This window comes from Mustelus asterias, chromosome 20 (assembly GCF_964213995.1).
Source record: "Mustelus asterias chromosome 20, sMusAst1.hap1.1, whole genome shotgun sequence".
Lineage (NCBI taxonomy): Eukaryota > Metazoa > Chordata > Chondrichthyes > Carcharhiniformes > Triakidae > Mustelus > Mustelus asterias.
In genome coordinates this window covers 40,608,216-40,631,197 of record NC_135820.1, presented here as the reverse complement: position 1 = coordinate 40,631,197, position 22,982 = coordinate 40,608,216, and the positions used below count along the sequence as shown (strand labels likewise).

General features: G+C 44.2%; 1 protein-coding gene across 3 annotated transcripts in view; it reads right to left on the bottom strand.

Annotated features, from left to right (window-relative positions):
- The window catches only part of tshz2 (teashirt zinc finger homeobox 2), a 345,809-nt gene that overhangs the window by 69,823 nt on the left and 253,004 nt on the right, over nt 1-22,982 (bottom strand). The window contains exon 3 of one of the 3 annotated variants that reach the window (XM_078236107.1): nt 16,111-16,333. The exons of the other annotated variants lie outside the window; for them this stretch is intronic. The gene's annotated coding sequence lies outside the window, so the exon portion shown is untranslated. Of the gene's footprint in view, nt 1-16,110; nt 16,334-22,982 lie in introns of those variants that run through there. 3 annotated transcript variants of the gene reach the window in all.

Sequence of the window (22,982 nt, the reverse complement as noted above, 5' to 3'; positions counted from 1 at the left end):
ATTCTTTATTACTGATGTCAGAGAGCATGACATAGAGAAGAGGGATGCATAAAAGCAAGCAGAAAGGAAACACAGGAAATAACAGATAGCAAAGAAACATTTGGAAAGAGGAAATGTGAAGGAAACACAAAAGAAAAAAAGAGCAGAAAAGGGAGAATGGAAACACAGTGGGGAAATGAAACGGAAAGAGCAAAGGCAGCAGAAAGTGCAGAGGCATTGGAGACACAGCGTATTGGGAGAAAAGAACCAATAAATTCAGGGAAAAGAAACTTATAAGGTGCAACAAATAAACATAAGGAGGAGAGGGAATAAACATTGATAGAGCATGGGGAAAATAATCTCTGAAAGAGCAGGACGAAAAGACAGGAAAGGAAAAGAAATCTGTTCAGCATAAATATTATCGGTTACTTTGGAGTGACTGAGCTATGATGAATGGATTTAGGAGTTGCTGAATAGAATGCTATGCATTGATCATAAAGTTATAGTGATGTTTGTCAATGAGGGCAAAAGGACTTTTTTCAAATCAATCTTCTCTCTGAATATTTTCTCTCATTCAATCTTTTATTTTCCCTTCACTGGGTTAATTTGTCACCAACAGGACAGGTATTTCAAATGAAGGATTTATCGAATTATTGACTTAGCAATACCCTCCGAAAGTGATTTTTTTTCCCCCCAGTTAAAAACTACCATAACACAGAACACGAGTTGAAGGGTCTGAGGTAAATCAAAGACAAAGGGCCAGACGTTTGACATTTTGCATGGTTGCTTTTCGCTCAGGGTGAGGAGGTGGGGTATGATTTGAGTGGAGCCTGCTGTCTTTGGAGGCAGTTTGAAGGCAGCCATGGAGGAGGATAAGTGCTGAGGCAGACCTGAGACTTTGGCCCAGTTTAATAACAGGCTGTCAGATTCTCTAGCTCTCACCCATGAAAGCTCCTATCCACCTCATGCGTACCATGCCAACTCCATTGCTACTCATATCCCCATGCCCCTTTCATGGTCATTTCTATTCCCATGCTACATCCATGACCACTAATGTCACCCATGCCAATTCTGAACCACTTTGTACCTTTCATGCCTGTTCCATGACCACCCAAAACCCCAATGCTTGCTCCAGAGCCACTCACCCAATATCCTCCATAAGCAGACCCTAGGGGCCATGTGGAGGTGGAACGTGTAAGAAAGCTTGTCAATCAATGCACTCCACCAGACCTTTGTTTAAATTCTCAGCGCTGCAGCTTGATATTTTTGATCTTTAAAGGGTTGGAAATTTAAATAACTTCAGATTATGAAACTTAACAGACGTTATGCACCCTTAAAGAATATTTACACCTCCCCTGCAGGTTAAAGCCCCTGAAACAGCAAAAATGGGTGGCATGGTGGCACAGCGGTTAGCACTGCTGCCTTACAGTGCCAGGGACCTGGGTTCAATTCCCAGCTTGGGTCACTGTCTGTGCGGAGTCTGCACATTCTCCCCGCGCCTGCGTGGGTTTCCTCCGGGTGCTCCGGTTTCCTCCCACAGTCCGAAAGACGTGCTGGTTAGGTGCATTGGCCATGCTAAATTCTCCCTCAGTGTATTCGAACAGGTGCCGTGTGATGTGGTAACCAGGGGATTTTCACAGTGACTTCATTGCAGTGTTAATGTAAGCCCACTTGTGACTAATTAAAAATTTTTTTAAAATGGGTCTGTCTGAAATCAGCACTAATTTCAAATGACCCTCCTGTATCCTGGTCTCACCTATCATTTTTAAAGGCCTGAATCTGCGAAAATCCACCCCAAAGATGCATTACACTGTTGCAAGAAACAGTTTTGCGATATCCAGCTACATTTTAGACTACAAGCAACAAGAGAAAATTCGGAATTATATTCATAATGGTCCATTATGAGGCCAGCTTTAGGATCATCAGGTCCATTCTGGCTCTCTGTAGAGAAATCCAATCAGTCCTATTCCCTTGATTTATCTTTGTAGCCAGCAACATTATTTCACCCAATCATTCCTTCAATTTCCTTTTGAAATCACTGATCATTCCTGCTTCCATGATCCTTGTAGGGGGTGAGTTTCAGATCATCATCATTTGCTGAGTGAAAAAGTTTCTTCCTCATGTTCCTCCAACATGTCTTGCCTGAAACCTTAAATCTACGTATCCAGTTATTATACTGTCAGTTAACAGAAACAGCTTTTCCTTGTTTAAAGCTGTTATAATCTTGTACACCTATGTTATGAATTTCCCCTCAATCTCATTTACTCAAATTAACTACGTAGGTAAAATCACTTATCCCCAGAACCATACAGGTGAATTTCTTCTGCACCCTCTCAAGGATCCTAACATCCTTAAGGCATAGTGACCAGAACTAGAGGCAAGACTCTAATTGTTGCCTAACCAGAGTTTAGGCAAGTTTAGCATAAATTGCTTCCTTCTGCACTCAACACCTCTATGTATGAAGACTAAGATCCCATTTGCTTTGCTAATTACTCTTTCCTATGTCCTACTACCTTCCAAGATCTAAGCATATGTTCCACTTGGTCTTTTTATTCCTGTACATCATTTAGAACAGTGCCATGTACTATGTTGCCCCTCAAGGATCTATCCTTGGCTCCCCTATTTCTCATCTTCATGCTGCATCTCGGAGGTATCAGCCAGAGACACAACATTAGCTTTCACTTGTATGTGGACAACACCCAGGTCTATCTCAACATTCCGTGACTCCTCCATCATCACTAAGTTATCGGACTCCTTATCCAACACTCAAAACTGGATGAACAGAAATTTCATCCGTAGAAACATAGGAAGTAGGAGCAGGAGTAGGCCATTTAGCCCTTTAAGCTGCTCCACCATTTATTATGGTCATGGCTGACCATCCAACTCAGTAACTTGCTCCTGCTTTGCCTCCATTTACTCTGATCCCTTTAGCCTCAAGAGCTATATCTAACTCCCAAATGACATTTGGCAAAGATGGAAGCCATTGTTTTTGGTTCCTATTCCAAATCCTGTTCTGTAGGTACAGACTCTCCCCACTCCCTGGCTGAGATTAAGCCAGTATGTTCACAGCCCCTAAGGATGTTTCATTATATTAAAGGAACAATATAAATCTAAGTGGTTGTTGTTATATTGCCTCCTTATTCCTTTTGTCAACATGTATCACCACACAGTCCTCTGCGTTAAATTCCATTTGCCACTTGTCTGCCCATTCTGCTATTTAATGTCCTGTTGTAGTCGACTGACCTTATTCTCACTGTCTGTCACACCTCCAAGTTTAGTATCATTGGCAAATTTTGAAATTTTACTTTATTTCAATATCCAATCATTCATATATGCATCAAGTGTTCTGATCATTGAACCTTTGGAAACACCACTCTCTATCATCCTCCAGGGAGTCTCCTACATTCATTTAAAGTATGCCACATAGTATCATAGAATCCTTACACTGCAGAAAAAGGCCATTTGGCCCATCGAGTTTGCACAGACTCTCTGACAGAGCACATGTAGATTAAATGTTCCATGGTACAATTAGCATCATGTTGGGCAAGGTGACTAACTCGAAATAGCATTCTCATGACATGAAAGGCCATTGTAATTATCTTGCATGTTGCTCGTTGGTGAAGCAGACCCGAAGGCAATGATCAGTGTGGACTGAATGGGGCAAATATTTGTATATATTGGACACATTTTTGGCAGTGAGCACATAAACTATGAGACATGCCCTGTCCATCCTTGAGCAATCCTCCATAACATGCTAGATGCTGATTCATGTTTGAATAAATAAGTCATGGTCAATTGAGCCTGTTACCAAGTCAATTAACGTGGATGTTATGCTGCCCGTGCCACAATACAGTTGGAGCGGGCAGTAGGTTTTTCAGGCCAGGTTGAACAAAGGCAGGATGGAGGCAGCTCTTTTTGCCCTCCCCCACCCTCTTCATTCCCTTTCCTGGGCTTTCGGATCCCTACCCACCCTAAAAGCCTGGAACTTGCACATCTTCATTAGATAATGCTACTTTGCCTGCTCCTCCTTGCAGTCACTGCAGCAGCCATCAGTAATGGCTGATGCCAAGACTGCAAGGAGGAACAGGCAGAGTAGCGTTATCTGCCAGGACTACTGCAGATACTGGACAATCAGATTGGCAGGCAGCTCTCACCAGTGGGACATCCTCCCATTTTGGGGCAGAAGTCCCACTCTCACCCAGTCTAGCCCACCGGCAGCATGTTATGGTTACAGGCCAGGTTTCTTACTAGTGCACCAGCTGCCGGATGGGATGGACAGTCCCATACTTCCCCACAAAATCCAGCTAATTATGTCATCCCCAGCCCTTCCCCCCCAAGTTTCCCATGAGGCTATCTGAAACAGTAGTAAGGTTTCTTGCATATATTAATGAAGGATCACATGCTTATTGAAGGTTCCATCAGAAGACAACAAGCAAGGTAAACATAGGTCTGCCTCACTCAGAATTCTTCAGTCGCCCTCTTAGCTTCCAACTAAAGGCAAGTTTTTTTCCCCTTTGAAGTAACATTCTTGTGGAACCAGAAGAGGCGGCACGGTGGCACAGCGGTTAGCACTGCTGTCTCTCAGCGCCAGGAATCCGGGTTCAATTCCAACCTTGGATGACTGTGTGGAATTCACATATTCTCCCCGTGTCTGTGTGGGTTTCGTCCGGGTGCTCCAATTTCTTCCCACAGTCCGAAGTTGTGCAGATTAGGTGGATCGGCCATGCTAAGTTGCCCCCTAATGGCCCAAGGTGTATAGGTCAGGGGGATTAATGGGGTAGGTGTGTGGGGTTACGGGGACAGGGGACGCAGGATGGGCCTGGGTAAGATGCTCTCTCAGAGAGTCAATGCAGACTTGATGGGCTGAATGACCTCCTTCTGCACTGTAGGGATTCTATGAACATTCCCCCTGACTCCATTGTCCTTGGGATCTGCGCTTTCTGTTGCCACTCCATCTTCCTCTGGGGAGTTAGTTTTGAAGCACATGCACTTGCAGTGTGTAGGCGACTTGTGAATGTGTGGGAGGCACAGCAGCTGCAGTGACTACTGAGGCTCAAGGACCAATTCCAAGGCAGACTCGAGCCTCTTGGCCTGGCATCTATTGCCTTCATAACAATGAATGTAGATTTGAAAGCAGGATGGGTTCGATATGAGCTTTCAACAGTATACCCCACAAGAGATCGCACTAGATTTCACCACCTGGTTGGTAATCTGGTGGTCTGTGGCAAGAGCATTTCAGAGGCTTGGCACCTAATTTAATCAGTATTAAGGTGTGAGTTTTCTTTTAAATGTTGTTTTAAAAAAAAAATGGAGCCTGGTTAATTTCTTAATTTCTAACATTAAAACCCTGACAACATCTTTAGGACGATTAATTTAGATTTCCTCAGATCAGCATGGGCCAGTAAATGAGAAGAATGATCACAGCCATAAATAACTACAGGACTTGCAGGAGATGAATTAGCAGAACCAACAGTTCAAACACAGTCAAACAACAAAAGCAGCTTGAGCATGGAGCGAGGATTGGAGGGTGGTTGATAATGCAGCTGATGCGATTAGAAGGCAAAGACTACAGGAGACTGAATAACAAACAAGCTTGTTAGCTGCTTTTATGCTAATTGACTTTGTAAGCATGGTATAACCATATGCTTAAATACATTAAAACATATTAAACTTACAAATGAATCAGTCTTGGGTTAAACTCATTTTGCCAACATAATGAGTGGTAGCGAGCTTTTGGGAGGTAATGTTCAAATTAAGGGCAGGGGGGAATTTTCCTGTCCCGCCGACCTTGGGTGGGATTTTCTGGTTTTGGGGCGGTGCAGCCGTAAAATCCCACTTGAGATGTTTACTGAAGCTATGAAATCCTGTAATATAAGCTTGGTTTGTTATCAATGAAATTCAAAATTTGATTCAGAACTCAAAAATACTCTGATTTGTACACAATGTCAGGTAAACTCCTACCCTGGATAATGTTGGGTGGGATACTGCCCTGTTGCAGCACAGTAAAGTGGCGATAGTACACAGGTAGTTTGCTGAATGTCTGCTCCGGGTGTGGTGCTTGGGCAGGCAGGAGTGCACATTAGAAATCTGGGTGTGGGTTGCATATGATTCTTCATTAACCGCAATGGACAGATAATGATGCCAAGCGTGCACATGATTTTCTGACATTCTATCAGCGGGTCACTGCCCACTGAGAAAATGAAGTTTGGAATGTTGTGCTTTAAATATTTTGCTTTCTAGGGACAGCGCAACACATACATCTTTATTTTTATCCTTATGTATTTTCAGTTGGAGCTTCGGCTTCACAGGATATCACATTTACCTGTGTGCTTTCAAACCACATTAATTGGGGCAAGTTTTAAATTCCATCACTTGGTTGGGAACCTGTCAGAGCAGATGACCTGTTCAAAAAACATCCCATTTTGCTTCCTTTGCCTTATCCAAAGCAGTGCTTTCTGTTACATACAGGTATGTTGTTTCCTGTTTGTGGTAATTGTCCATTTAAGGATCAATCGGCAGAGCAAGGGTCACATGATTCAGGGAACAGGGTGGGGGATTGCCCTGGTAAGTGTGGGTTTCTGTACTCAGAGTCATCCTGGGAGCAGATTGCAGCCTCTGCATAATTTTAACCTGTAAATAAATGAGTTGTATTTTCTCTAAACTGGTCAACAAGCATCTTTACATTTGTTGACAAAGATAAAAAAAATCCTCATTCTGTGAGTATCCAGTTTACATTGAAGTTGAGTGAAGTTGAGAAAATGAATGAGTACTGACCAAGATGTCTCTCTTTGGACGGACAGATCCATTTGACTCCTCTGAGAAGGACTGGACACAATACGTGGAGCGACTTGGATACTATTTCCAAGTGAACGAAATAGGGGAGGAGGTGAAGCACAATTCTCCTGAGTACGTGTGGAAGCCAAACTTATAATCTGATTCACAGTCCCACAACCCCAAGTGTGTCCGACCCCAAATCATTCAATGAGCTTGTGGAATTGGTGAAGTCACATTTCCAGCCTAAACCATCAGTCAGACTCCAGAGATTCAAATTTAATTCAAGACGGAGAACCAGGCAAAACAATTGTGACTTATATATATATATAATTATAAATTGAAACAAGAGTATTGCGATTTTGGAGCTACCTTGAATGATGTGTTTTGGGACAGATTAGTGTGTAGGGTGGATAATTATGCAATTCAATGGAGATTACTTTCGGAGGCCAATATACATTTAAAATGAGCAATGGAGATAGTGCAGAGAATGGAAAGTGCTAAAAAGGGTGAGCAAGTGTTACAGAGTGTGCAAAATGGAGCTGTTCACCAGTTAGGGAGGGAACCCGCAGTCAGCAGTGGCACCAAAACTGAACAAGTAGCCATGAAGGAGGAAATGAATTCAGTCACAAATAAGACAAGACGATTTAGAAGAGGCAATTGAGCAATAAAGTTAGAAGTGGAATGTTACTGATGTGGAGGTAACCACTCCCTGAATCGTACAAGTATAAGGAGACTGTGCTTTTTTGTCATAGGTGAGGCCACTTAAGACATAGGTGCGGAGCCAAGTCAACCTACTGAGTTGCCGATTAAGTAGTGTGTCACCAGTATACAATGTGGAAGAGTCTAGGACCTACCATTTAAATATTCACTCACTGTTTAATATAAAAGCGGGTAAGATAGCCCCTATTACAGCAATGCTCTGGGTAAATGGAAAGCCTCTTAAGATGGAAGTTGATACAGGAGCATCAGTCACTGTAATACGGGAGCATACATATCGGTACTTGAGAGAACCATTGAATTTAAAGAGCACTGCGACCAAGTTAACAACTTATACTGGAGAAGTGATAAAAATAATGGGTACTGCAATGATACCTGTAAACTACGGGCAACGGTCTGCCCAACTCCCAGTGATCATAGTGACAGGCGAAAGACCAGCCCTTCTTGGCCACAACTGACTTAAGGAAATCAAGTTAATTTGGACCGAGATTTTCTAAGTGCGGGAAGCAGGACTGCTCAAACTGTTGAAGAAATACGAGAGCGTCTTCAAGGCAAAATAAAAGGCCTGCAAGCGAAGATCTATGCGGACCTAGACCTCGATTCTTTAGGGCGAGACCAGCACCATATGTTTTATGAGAGAAAGTAGATACTGAATTAAAGTGATTGGGGGAGCTCGGCATTATCCAGCCAGCTGAGTTCTCGGAACGGGCAGCACCCATAGTTCCTGTATTGAAACCGGACAAGACCATCTGCATTTGCGATGATTACAAGTTAACTGTTAATCAGGCTGTCATGTTAGATAAACATCCAATCCTGAAGTTTGAAGACCTGTATGCAAAGCTGGCTGGACATCATTCTTATAAAAAGCTGGGTATGATTCATGCATATCAGCAACTCGAATTAGACACCGTTTCCTGAGGCTATGTCACAATAAACACAAAGGGCCCTATTTTACCATTGTGTCATGCCCGTTTTCGGGCACAAAAACATGGTCAAGTCGGATGTGAGGCCATTAACGTGATCCACGCCCGCGTCCATGGCGATGTGTGTGTGGGGGGGGGGGGGGGGGGGGGGGAGGGAGGCGGGTCACATCATTCTCTGGTTGGGGGGTGGAGGAGGACTTGGGTCAGATGTATCTCTGGTGGGGAGGGGGGGGGAGGATTGATCATTGTCTGGTTTGCGGGGGGGGGGCGATCGTTGTCTAGTTGGGGGGGGGGGGGAAGAAGGCAGGCCAGATCATTTTCTGGTGAGGGGGTGGGGAGGGAGGAGGAGGAGGGTCAGATGTTCCTGGTTTGGGGGGGGAGGGGGCGCAGGGGGGAGTGAGGCCAGATCATTCTCTGGGGGGGGGTGTGAGGCCAGATCATTCTTGGGGGGTAGGGGGAATGAGGCCAGATCATTCTCTGGGGAGGGGGGGGGGCGGTTGGGGGAAAGGGAGTGAGGCCAGATCATTCACTGGGGGGGGCGGGGAGGGCCGGAGGAGTGATGCCAGGTCATTCTCTTGGGGGGGGGGGGGGGGGGGCGGTGTGAGGCCAGATCATTAAAGGGGGGGTGCCGGAGGAGGGAGGCCAGGTCATTCTCTTGTTTGGGGGGGGGGGGGGGAGAAGGGGAGTGAGGGCAGATCATTCTCTGGGGGGGTGGGGGGGGGCGGTGTGAGGCCAGATCATTCTCGGGGTGGGGGGGGGGGGGTGAGGGGGAATGAGGCCAGATCATTCTCTGGGGAAGGGGGTAGGTGGAAGGGGAGTGAGGCCAGATCATTAAAGGGGGGGTGCCGGAGGAGGGAGGCCAGGTCATTCTCTTGGCGGGGGGGGGGGGGGAAACAGGGGGAAAGGGGAGTGAGGCCAGATCATTCTCTGGAGGGTGGGGGACGGAGGGAGGCGAGTAAGATGTATCTCTGGTGGGGGGGGGACCCGATCGCTCACTGGTGGCGGGGGGGGGGGGGAAGAGGGCAGATGGATCTCTGGTGGGGGGACGGGGGGGGGGGGGGGCAGGGGGGTCCGCTGCCACTCTGCGGGAAATCAGTGGGGGGGGGGGGGAAGGGGGCAGCGGGTCGCGATCGGTCTGGGTAGCGGGGGAGTGGATGGATAAGAGGGACAGTAATGTCTGTGGTGGCCTTTGCTCCCGCTTTTCGCTCCGGGCCGCTTTCTGCGGCCCAGGAGCGATCTGACACGGGCGCGCTTGTTCAAATTTCTTTCTAACTGCGCATGCGCAGTTCAGAGCTCTGATTGTTTCGGATGCGCTAAGCCCCGCCCACAGTGCGATTCAGGCTAAGTGCGTATGGGGGCGCCTGAAAGCAGATTTCCAAGCCGGATTTGAATTGCATAATTAATAAGGATATTATTAAACTAGAAAGAGTGCAGAAAAGATTTACTAGGATGCTACCGGGACTCGATGGATTGAGTTATAGGGAGGGGCTGAATAGACTGGGACTTTTTTCTCTGGAGCATAGGAGGCTGAGGGATGACCTTATAGAGGTCTATAAAATAATGAGGGGCATAGACAAGATAGATAGTCAATATCTTTTCCCAAAGCTAAGGGAGTCTAAAACTAGAGGGCATCGGTTTAAGATGAGAGGGGAGAGATACAAAAGTGTCCAGAGGGGCAATTGTTTCACACAGAGGGTGGTGAGTATCTGGAACAAGCTGCCAGAGGTAGTAGTAGAGGCGGGTACAATTTTATCTTTTAAAAAGCATTTAGTTACATGGGTACGATGGGTATAGAGGGATATGGGCCAAATGCGGGCAATTGGGATTAGCTTAGGCATTTTTTTAAAAAAGGACAGCATGGAGAGGTTGGGCCGAAGGGCCTGTTTCCATGCTGTAAACCTCTATGACTCTATGCACCCAGATTCAGCACTTAGAATGAAAATGGTAAAATCAGGCCCAAAGTGTTCCAATACAGCCGCCTGCCTTTTGGCGTGTTTTCACCATGTGCAATTTTCCAGAGGATAATGGATAGCGAGCTGCATGGCTGCCACATGTTGTGGTATGCATTGATGATGTTCTCATAACTGGATCAACAGAAACCCGGGATCTAGCAAACTTAGAGATGCTGAAGCGATTTCAAGAGGCTGGAGTTTGTCTCAAGAAGAAATGTACATTTCTAGCCACAGAGGTAACCTACCTGGGGTACCTTGTAGATGCACAAGGATTACACCCATGGAAGACAAGGTACCAGCCCCCAAAAACACTTCTGAGCTCAAATCAATTTTGGGAATGGTAAATTACAATGGGCATTTTTACCAAACTTGTCGACATTATTGGCCCCCTTGCATATTCTGCTAAAGAAACACCAGCGTCGTACTTGAAAGACTGCCCAGAAAGAAGCTTTCAACAGAATAAAATGATTGCATCCTTCAAACTTGTTAGTACATTTCAACCCATCTAAGGAACTAGTGTTGACCTATGTGGTGCATAAAAGGCGACCCACAATTTGAGGAAGAAGTGTTATCAATAGTTTTTGCTGGCAATAAATTCTACCAGTGGCACTTCAGCATAATTTCTGACCACAAGCCGTTCTTGGGTCTCTTAAAAGACAAGGCTATTCCTGCGATCACGTCAGCAAGAATTCAACATTGGGCATTAATTCTGTCCACTTATTCATTGGGAATGGCCTGGTCAGCCAAGGATGTAAGTCCGTATTGATTATGTTGGTCCATTCATGGGCACAAAATTTCTGCTCATTGTTAATGCACACTCTAAGTGGATGAACGATTGAAAGATTACACCAATGTTTTTCCACCCACGGAATATCTTAAGTCATAGGGCAGGAATTTACAGCCTCGGGTGAAACTGAAATTCCTGCCCGAGGTCAATGGAGATTTCTGTTGTTGGACCCTCGCATGCTCCAATTCCATGGCGGGCAAGGTGATAGAGTCCCGGCCATAGTATCTGACAATAGGGCAGCATTCACAAGTGGTGAAATGGTGGATGACACCATTTATGTGAGGGATTTTGGTGATGGGTTGCGTTGGGTCCCTGGAATTGTTGTCTTTAAAACTGGATTTCTGTCTTATCAAGTGGACGTAAAAGGAAGGATTGTCCAAAAATAAAGAGACCATATGAGAAAAAGAGAAATGCCCCAGCAGCCAGTTTTGCTAATTGTTTTAGTACTGAAGTACCTGATTATCATGTGGCAGGTACAACCTACATTGCCATGGAAACAGAACTGAATTCCCTGTGCCTGAAGAGGCACCGGTCATTGTGGTTTTGGCTGACAGCAATCCTGTGGAAGCGCCCCAGACAGAGGAATTACGCCGCTTCCCAAGGATTCGGAAATCCCCTGAAAGACTTAATTTATAACTGACTAAATTAATGTACTGCGTGTTTAATTATCTGAGACTGTGTATAGAAATTTCTATGAAGGGACTTAGAGGGGGAGGGATGTGGTGATTGTCCCTTTAAGGATCAATCAGCAGAGTAAGAGTCACATAACCCAGGTGTAATCATCTCGGTAAGCGTGGGCTTCTGTACTCATAGAACATAGAACATAGAACATTACAGCGCAGAACAGGCCCTTCGGCCCACGATGTTGCACCGACCAGTTAAAAAAAAACTGTGACCCTCCAACCTAAACCAATTTCTTTTCGTCCATGAACCTATCTACGGATCTCTTAAACGCCCCCAAACTAGGCGCATTTACTACTGATGCTGGCAGGGCATTCCAATCCCTCACCACCCTCTGGGTAAAGAACCTACCCCTGACATCGGTTCTATAACTACCCCCCCTCAATTTAAAGCCATGCCCCCTCGTGCTGGATTTCTCCATCAGAGGAAAAAGGCTATCACTATCCACCCTATCTAAACCTCTAATCATCTTATATGTTTCAATAAGATCCCCTCTTAGCCGCCGCCTTTCCAGCGAAAACAATCCCAAATCCCTCAGCCTCTCCTCATAGGATCTCCCCTCCATACCAGGCAACATCCTGGTAAACCTCCTCTGCACCCTCTCCAAAGCCTCCACATCCTTCCTGTAATGTGGGGACCAGAACTGCACACAGTACTCCAAGTGCGGCCGCACCAGAGTTGTGTACAGTTGCAACATAACGCTACGACTCCTAAATTCAATCCCCCTACCAATAAACGCCAAGACACCATATGCCTTCTTAACAACCTTATCTACTTGATTCCCAACTTTCAGGGATCTATGCACACATACACCTAGATCCCTCTGCTCCTCCACACTATTCAAAGTCCTCCCGTTAGCCCTATACTCAACACATCTGTTATTCCTACCAAAGTGAATTACCTCACACTTCTCCGCATTAAACTCCATCCGCCACCTCTCGGCCCAACTTTGCAACCTGTCTAAGTCTTCCTGCAAACTACGACACCCTTCCTCACTGTCTACCACACCACCGACTTTGGTGTCATCAGCAAATTTGCTAATCCACCCAACTATACCCTCATCCAGATCATTAATAAATATTACAAACAGCAGTGGCCCCAAAACAGATCCCTGAGGTACACCACTTGTAACCGCACTCCATGATGAATATTTACTATCAACCACCACCCTCTGTTTCCTATCCGCTAGCCAATTCCTGATCCAATTTCCTAGATCACCCCCAATCCCATACATCTGCATTTTCTGCAGAAGCCTACCATGGTGAACCTTATCAAACGCCTTACTAAAATCCATATATACCACGTCCACTGCCTTGCCCCCATCCACCTCCTTGGTCACTTTCTCAAAAAACTCAATAAGGTTAGTAAGGCACGACCTACCTGCCACAAAACCATGCTGACTATCACCTATCAATTCATTACTCTCCAAATAACTATAAATCCTATCCCTTATAATTTTTTCCAACATCTTGCCGACTATAATTTTTTCCAACATCTTGCCGACAAGCATACTCAGCATACTTTTAACCTGTACTGGGTGCAGGAGGATTGGCCATGCTAAATTTCCCCTTGGTGTCGGGGACGAGCAGGGTAAATTCATGGGTTTACAGTGATAGGGCCTGGTGCAGGCTCGATGGGCCAAATGGCCTCCTTCTGCGCTGTAGGGATTCTGTATGTTGAAGCATTTTTTCTCTTACTTACCTTCCATTCCAGACTGCTGCCCCTTTCAAGCTGGAGGGCATCAAATTGGCCCTCCAGTTTTGAGAGTCCACCCACTACTCTTAATTTGTGAATGACTGCTCCCCCCATTGCCACCCCCCCCCCCTTCGCAAGGACCTGACTTGTTTCCCACCGTCAGAAGGAAAATTCAACCTTTACACTCTGCATCTGATAATTCAAATTTGACTGTCTCTGCACTTAAATAATTCGAATTATCCAATAATTTCAGAAACATGAACAAGACCACAAAGTGGCAATTGAGTGTTAATGATCAGATCAACAACTCTGAATGAGAGAAAGAGACTAACTCATCGTATTCTCTTCCCAATTCCAACTGAGTTTTCAATCAAGCTGACTAATTTCTCACTGACTTCATAAGTCTTAATGCTTATTGAAGCCTGTGTAGAATTTTATTAAATGGCTCCTGAAAATTCAAGTGAGTTGCGTCCATTGATTAAGCTTCATCCACTAATTTAGTTATATCCTAAAAGAATTCTCGCAGGTTTGTGAAGCATTGTCTATTATTTTTAAATCCATTCTTATTAATCCCTGTGACTTTATACTCCTTAGATGCAATGGGTCTTTGCATGTCCCTCACTAAAGATTTCAGGCTGACTGGTCAGTACTTCCAGATCGATGTTTCACTTCTACTTCGAGTATCTGGGTCAAATTTGCTCTCCTCCAATTCTCAGATACACCTCCTCCAGTCAATTAGGACTCTCAAAAGCAACTACTGAGGAGTAGGATCAAAGCTGGCAGAGATATTGAACAATGCTGCCTGATTCTTCATGGAAGGTGAAGTAAGGAAATTTGTGTTCCTTCATGTAGAGGATAAGAGAAATCTATCATAGAACACATGGACCTGAATTTTACCACAAGCTTTGGGATCCCAACATCGGGATGAAAAAAGCGACCTGAGCCTGCACTTGTCAGTAGTGTTATCGGCTCAGTATTTGTACCACAGACATGCTCCAAATTGTGGGACCACAGCCCAATCTGGAAGCAGGCAGCCTCAGTCACACCATGCATGGGGAAACATGTATATTGCTGAGGAAGGCTGGAGACTGGGCAGCTCCAGTAGGTAAGTTCAGATAAATAATAAAAATACAGGTCGAAGGAGGAAAGACCTGTGGGGAGATCACTTGGGGCACAGGGACTGCTTTTTCCGTGCCTGTAGCCCCCTTTTTGGGTCACGGAGCCTCTGGTTCTGATAGCCTCTGTGTTATCAAAGGAAGGCCACCACCATTAAATTAGCATTTTGCCCCATACTTAACAAAAGGCCAGTGACTCTGTAATAGGGTCTTTAAGTGTACAAATTGGCTACCCACCACCACAGAGTGGACAGCAGTTCCACAACTACTCCTACTATTGTGATGAGGCAGGCTCCCTGGTGTTTTACTGGTGTCCCCTGCTTCCCAGTGTGCCCAAGGACTCTGAATGGAACAGGACTGATAGGATGAATGGCCTTTCCATAAAACTGCATTTTCTTACCCTAAACTTGATGGAATTCTAAATTCTTTTAAAAATTTATTTATTAGTCACAAGTAAGGCTTACATTAACACTGCAATGAAGTTACTGTGAAATTTCCCTAGTCGCCACACTCAGGCACCTGTTCGGGTCAATGCACCTAACCAGCATGTCTTTCAGACTGCGGGAGGAAACCGGAGCACTCGGAGGAAATACACACAGACACGGGAAGAACGTGCAAACTCCACACAGACAGTGACCCAAGCCAGGAATTGGTCTCTGGCACTGTCAGGCAGCAGTGCTAACCATTGTGCCAACATGCCGCCCCTACAGGACTGATGGGCTGAACAGCTTTTGCATAAAACTGCATTTTCTTATCCTAAAATTTATGGAATTCTAAATTATTTACAAAAACCTGACATTTTCCTCCTTCGAATTTCCTTGAGGCCACATGCAATATAAACATTTAATTTTAACAGCCGATTTTAACCCTGCACACCCACCGCAACGGTGTGGGCGCAGGGTTAAGAATTCTTGAGCCGCTGAGGAATAGTTTGGTCCCTTCAGCGCACCCCGAGTTATAACTGGTCCTTTAAATGTTATTCCTAATGCATAGTGTTGTGTGACAGCCACAATGTTTAGATGCAGAGGCTGCCTAATGATTACTTTTGCGAAGAATCCATTCAGCATATGACATTTCCAGCCCTTTTAAGTTCCCCCTTTCCAATTTATTAAATTGTTAATTGTATGTCCTGGGCAATAAGAGAGCCCCCTATAAATGTATTTTACTGAGAGGAGGATTTCTCTTTTGTTGTCAGATAAATAGCATTTTTTCTTTTTGATTTATCATGTAGCACATTCTCAAATATCTCGAGCACTGTATTCTGTATTGTGTTCTTTAGGTGCCACTCAAATGCTTACAAATGTCACTCTCCCGTTCGGATCAACTTTTGTAAGTACTCTGCATTAATGTTTAATGGGGCCTCATCACTGATAAGCACAACATTTGGTTTGAATGAGTTGATTTTGACCTTAATGGCGTTTGACTCCAATAATCATAAAGCTGTTATTAGCTTAAGGAATAAGGTGAGCAAAAAGATCTGTCTCTTTGAAGGTTTATTTAGTTCCAATGCACATAATCTTTCTTTTTAAAAGAAAAAGTCACATTTTAACCTTCAAGTCTTTGTGACTGTATCATCTACAAAGCCACTCGGCTTTCTTCTGCCAACATCTGTGGTACAGCATTTTGTGCTCTTGTTGCTGTGATTATGTGGGCTTCTTGCTCGGCAGATAACCAAATGTCAATCTGAGATGTTAGAAGGAAGCTGGGCATCTACAAAACGACAAAAGGAAAATAAGCAAAAACACAAGGCATATAAATTTTGAAGATTGAAAGGTTTTTACTAGTCGAGATTTGAAAGCAGAAAAACACCCTCCATCAATGCCCTGAAAGAAACCATTTTGTGTATTTTACTGCAGAACATTTTTATATCAATTTACTCTATATAGAAACAATCACGGAAAAAACAATTTCTGACTAAACTGCCACTCAACCAGCACACTGTAGTCCCGTTAATGGAATGGATTATTAAAACACTAGAACTTGGTTGTTTTGCAATTACCTGAGTCAACTCTAGATGACTGACTGAACAAAGTATTCCTTGCATTGTTCAAGCACTTCAGTCATCTTTTTATCTGAAAAGCCTAGCTCCCTAACAAATAACTGCTGCCAGAAAAATCAACTTCCTCAGCTATGGCAAGGCCTACATAATTTATGGCTTTAATATGCTCACTGAGGTGTATAGTCTATGACAGTAATTATAAATGCAATAAGAAATTATAGCTGAATGCTTTAACTGCATTAGGAGCCATTTGATGAACAATGATGATTGCTCCTCATTTTGAACAATAGAGGGCAAGTGAGTGTCAACGCATTAGAATATTTGCTGTTCTGCTCTGTTCTTTTTCCATTTACCACAGAATGTCAGTTGTCTATTATGAGGCAGCGATGTGATGTCCAGAGGTAGCTTATGACTTGACAGGCACAAAAATGCACAAAGGAACTAATCAGTTTAGTATGCAATGACTTTCATTAGCACTTACAATCTTCAGTTTTTTTTCTTTTTCCTTTAGGTACACGACTGGTTTTAGATTTATTTAGGACAATAGACTTCATTTATGTAAATTCTTGATAAGTGATTTCTGTTTTATGAACAAGAACTTTGATAACCCAAAGCTTTACTGATTTAGGCTGATTACAATCACTTCTGTTTATTGTCTACTGTACAAAAAATTTCTTCTAAGTGAATATAATTTTCATTTTCTATCCATCTCATGCTTTATCCGTTCACTGTCCAATTTTTTACATTATGATCTCACAGAGTTGCTGTAGCAAATGAGCACTTGTGGCCCACTCTCCTCCCAAAACAAAACTCTCCCTGTCAAAACATGGCCAATAACAGAGGAGTGGGAAAGCATGGTGGTTCACGCAAGCATTCCATTTTGAGACTGGGGCCAGGATTTTCCCTGTGGGCTTCAGGACACCACCATCAGCCTCAAATGGAGATAATTTGATCCCTGGGTGACAGAGTGACATAATGGTTAGCACTGCTGCCTCACAGCACTAGGGAACCAGGTTCATTTCCTGGCTTGGGTCACTGTCTATGCGGAGTCTGCACATTCTCCCCGTGTCTGCATGGGTTTCCTCTGGGTGCTCCGGTTTCCTCCCACAGTCCGAAGGTGCTGGTTAGGTGCATTGGCCATGCTAAATTCTCCCTCAGTGTACCCGAAAAGCTGCCGGAATGTGGCGACTAGGAGATTTTCACAGTAATTTCCTTGCAGTGTTAATGTAAGCTTACTTGCAACACGAATAAATAAACTTAAATTCAAACTTAAGAAGCCAGAACCATGTGGGAATCAGTCACCTGGCTATGATTTTCGCTGATTTGGCCAATTAAATGCCAGAGGGCTGGTGCGTATCCAATTAAGGATGGCGGGTGTGATTTGAAAGCTGAAGAGCCATTAGGAGGCTCTCCTGCAACGAAGCAGTTGGGCGCCTTTGCAGCTAAGTGAGGGAAGGCGAGCCCCAAGGTGGCGGCACTCTCTCTCCAACCTTGATAAATTAAAAAGCCCTCAGCAACTGGACCACCCACCACTTTCCACTGTGGGGGCAGCAAGACCTCTGACTCTACAGGGTGGCGGCAGGGAAATTCCAGTTGGCCTGTAAGTTTCAATGAACTCTTAGTTAAGTTAATTGGTTGCTTGCGGGCAGGAAAATGGCCTGAGGGCAGGTCGGAGCAGGGAAATTGGCATGCTGGATCGTGCTGTGAATTGTCATCACGCCGCCAGTGGGGTTTAAAGATTCTGCTCCAAGTGTTGCCTGTCTTTATTGGATCTTCTAAAGGGGAGTAAATTAACCTCGATGGAGAAGGGAACTCCTGTCTTCTGTCAGCTTAAGCAGGGAATGCCTCTGACAATAAACTATCTATCCCACTTGCTCTGTGAAAACAAAAAGGAACAACATTCCTCAAATGGTTGTAAAGCAGTTTGGATTTAGCTAAAGGTTTCATGAAATAAAATCTTGTACAACAAGTGCGTTAATAACACTAAATGCTACAGGTGTAATTTCTTGAACAAAAGTACTCCATCATGAGGCCCTGGCAGTGAAAAAGACAAGAGGCGGGATCATACCGGCCATTCAAGCCCCACATCTGCTACAGCAAGGACAGAGAATTTGGCGTCTATTCAAATCTCCATTCACTGTAGCAGGACCAGAAAATCCCATCAGCGTGAATGGCCGCAAGAATCCACCCAAGAACTGGGATTCTCCGATCTTGTTCACCCGCCACCGCTGCCAGACAGAAGGGAGGATTTGGTACTCAGCCAAATCTCCATTCACTGCAGCGGGACCGGAGGATTGCAGCTGGGGGCGAGGTTGGAGAATTCCAGCCAAGATTTGGAGCTCTGCCACTATTTAAATGTGTCTGAGTCTCAGGCACCAGACTGGTCCCGGGTTTAATTTCCTAACTGTGCTAAATCCCAAACAGGGTGATTATAATTACCTCAATGTACTTGAGCAAATGGTGGGAGGGAGATCAGTAAATCAGAAAGGTTTCACATTCCTGATTGCTATTCTGATACTGTGCTAGAATGACATGTGTGGGTGTCAAGATAGAGAAGTTTGATGCCTCCTGCAGTTAAACAGCCAGCTGAACTCTACTATGGAGAACCATGCAAGAATAATGACCATGTGTTGAATTTTTGTTTCTGGTGTGCAAAACACGAATTGGGCCTTTTCCTGCCTTACAAAAAAACCCCCCAAACTCATGAGTAACATTGCCCAAGATTTTTGTGCTTTCACACTGGGTTCGCGTTTGCAATGCAGTTTGTGAGTCACGATGGTGCGTGGGAGGAGGAGGGACGTAGACGCAGAGGCTGGCTGTTTAGAACTTGTCTCAGTTCCTGGAGACAACAGCCTAGTGCATTTTAAGATGTCAAAAGATTTTACATTTATCTTTCAGAATGCGCCTTACTCCTCACCAACCTTTGCCCATTAGTCGCAAACTCTCCAAGGAGGTGCATTTTTCTTGGACTTCAATACTCTCACCTGCACACAACAATAGTATGAGAGTGGAAGTATGATTTTCCTGTGTCCTCACGGTGGGAATCTCAACCTTGGAATAAATGCACCTCTGCTCGATCCATTAAGAGGCAACAGGAAAATAGCATGAGGTTCAGGAAGTCAGAGAAAAGTATATTTTTTTGTTGCCGGGAAAACAACATTCTGCATTTTGAGAGCCAATATCTGCCTCCATGAGGAGACAAAAATCCAGCCAATAGGTGCGGTGGTGAAGAATGGTCTCACATGTAGAACCATTGGTGGGAATCAGAGGTATGTGGGAATGTGGAATTGGGGCCACAATCGGATCAGCCATGATCATATTGAATGGCGGAGCAGGCTCGAGGGCCGAATGGCCTCCTCCTGTTCCTAATTCATATGTCCATGTAACTAGTGGGTAAGTACAGTAATGTCACACCCTTCATGTATAATAGTGTTGAATCTCTCCAATTTACACTTTGATAATGAGTAGCACTGACAGCTTCACCATTATTCTGATCACAAAATCTGGGCTATTTACTTTAAAGAATTAAATACTGATTCTTTAAAGTTCTGTGCTTGTACCCCTCTGTAGTGAAACACAATTCTGAAGAAAGATCATAGTGAACTTAATTCAGTGAAATCTGGCCGTAAATTAATGATTTTAATTCAGCACTAGATTTTGTTCACGAGAGGCATATTGCAAGTCTCAAGATTTTGACTTGAAAATGCAATCACAAAAGCCAGTGCTTCTTTTTGCTATTGAGCACAAATACAACAGTGACTCCATAATTTGACCCACATGAAAGGCAAATTGTGCTGGAATTTAAATCAGAATGACATTTTCTATCTCTATCTAATAAAAGGAGCACAATGACCAGTATTCACATTTTTACCATAATTGGTATTTCCCTTGACTTATCAGATGACAAAATAATAATTACTGGAAATTTCTGTAACCACATCTCTAATGCAAGTACAGTGCAATTTTATGGACGGGATTTTAAAAATGTATGACCCCTTGCCATTTCGGGTGCAGAACGCTGTAAATTACTATTACAGTCTGAGGAAAGGCATCATTAACTGAAATCAGTACTTAGATATGTCCCTAAAAATGGTTGAAATGCACGTCTAAATGGTCCCCTGTAGCAGCACTTTAGATATCACTTCTGAGATGGAAGATATGACAGAGCCACCTGTGGCCGGCATTCAGTTCACAAAATATTATTTATATATTGAAAAAGCAGGAAAAACTGAAAATGATTTTGTCAGTATTTAATATTTGAAATAAAAAAAGTTCCCTTTAAATTTCAACTGGCAAACTGTACATTTTAACATTTTAAAAGGAAAGTAGTTTGAAATGATGTTTTGGCTTTTGCTTTGGCTAAACCTCCTCATATTAGTCAGTGATCGTAATTTTAGCAGCGAAATGTTGTGGGCCCATTTAACCTGAATGTTGGAATTGAGATTCAAGATTGTTATTTGATCAATGCTAATTGCTTCATAATCAGATAGACTGTCACTGGAGCACATTTACATTACAATATGAATCCGTGATCAAAGCCATGTGGTATAAATTCTACTAACATAGAAATATTGGATTAAAATTGCCAGCTCGAATTCCTGGGCTTCACAACCAGCCGACATAGAATGTGAGACGAAGTGATACCAATCATGGCGTTAGTTTTAGTTTTTGCAGTTGATTTGTTTCCCCAGATAAAGACCATTCAATTCATAAAAGAAACTTCCTCCAATGTAATTGAAATTTACAAATGCGGGCTAAATTCAATACGTCCCAAAAACTGGCATGGGGATCAGGAGGCAGGATTACGCTGTCCCTGTTGTTTCCAATGCAGGCAGCATGTCAACTTGGCGCTGCCATATTTAGTCAGCACAAACTGCTCAACATCGTGAAAGGCTAACATCAGTTAAATCTAACCTGAACAACTTAAAGCTAGATTGTGTCTTTTAAGGGAGGTCCATTGTAGCCCGAGGACTGGAAGTCATTCTACAACTGATTCTGACCTTGGAAAGACACAAGGGTGCCAGAAAATGGGACAGGACACGCTCCAAGGTTTTATGATGATGCCCTGGAGGCTTTTGTTGAGGGGGTATCATAGAATCATAGAATCCTACAGTGCAGAAGGAGGCCATTCAGCCCATTGAGTCTGCACCGACCACAATCCCATCCAGGCCCTATCCCATAACCCCTAGCTAGTACCCCTGACACTAAGGGTTAATTTAGCATGGCCAATCCACCTAACCCGCACATCTTTCGACTGTGGGAGGAATTCAAATTTCCATCTGCCATTGTGGAATTCGAACCCAGGTCCCCAGAGCAAGACCCTGGGTCTCTGGATTGCTGGTCGAGTGTTAACCGTGCAGAGGAACAGAGGTAACAATGGGGCAGCATGGTGGCACAGTGGTTAGCACTGCTGTCTCACAGCACCAGGGACCCGGGTTCGATCCCGGCTTGGGTCACTGTCTGTGTGGAGTTTGCACATTCTCCTCGTGTCTGTGTGGATTTCCTCCGGGCGCTCCGGTTTCCTCCCACAGCCCAAAGATGAGCTGGTTAGGTTGATTGGCCAAGCTAAATTGCCACTTAGTGTCAGGGCGGTTAGCAGGGTAAATACAGGGGATAGTTGCTGGGTGGGATTGTGGTCGGTGCAGACTCGATGGGCCGAATGGCCTCCTTCTGCACTGTAGGATTCTATGATTCTATGAACAACGCCAAATTATATTAGCATTAAAGCAATAAAATATCCTAAGGTAATTCACAGGAGCTTTGTGAAACAAAATATGACATGGAGTCGCATAAGGAGAGATTAGGTCAAATGACAAAAGCTTGGTGAAAGGTGTAAGTTTTAAGTAATGGCTTAAAGGAGGAAAGTAAGGTAGAAAGACAGAGTTTTAGGGAGGGGTTTCCAGAGTTTACTGCCAAGGCAACTGAAGGTGTGGCCACCAATGTTGGAGCAATTAAAATTGGGGATTTGTAAGAGGCTAGAATTAAAGGATCGCAGATATCTTGACTGGCACGTGGGGCTGAAGGACGTTACAGAGAAAGGGAGGGCAAGGCTATTGAGGGGTTTGAAAATAAGGATGAGAATTTTAAAATCAAGACATTGCTTGGCCAGAAGCTAATATAAGTCAGCGAGCAAGGAGTGATCAGTGAACGGAGCTTAATGCAAGTTAAGGCATCGGCAGCAGAATTTTGAATGATGCTGGGGGTCCCCTTTGAAAAGATCTCTGAAAGTAGTCAAGCTTGAGGACCTGGATACATTGCAGAAAGAAGTTTAATGATCTCACAGAGGTGGTCAAGGTCAGCACATGTATCTTCAAATTCAGCATTCCACCAACTGCACTACCAGCCTCTCTCACTGCTCAA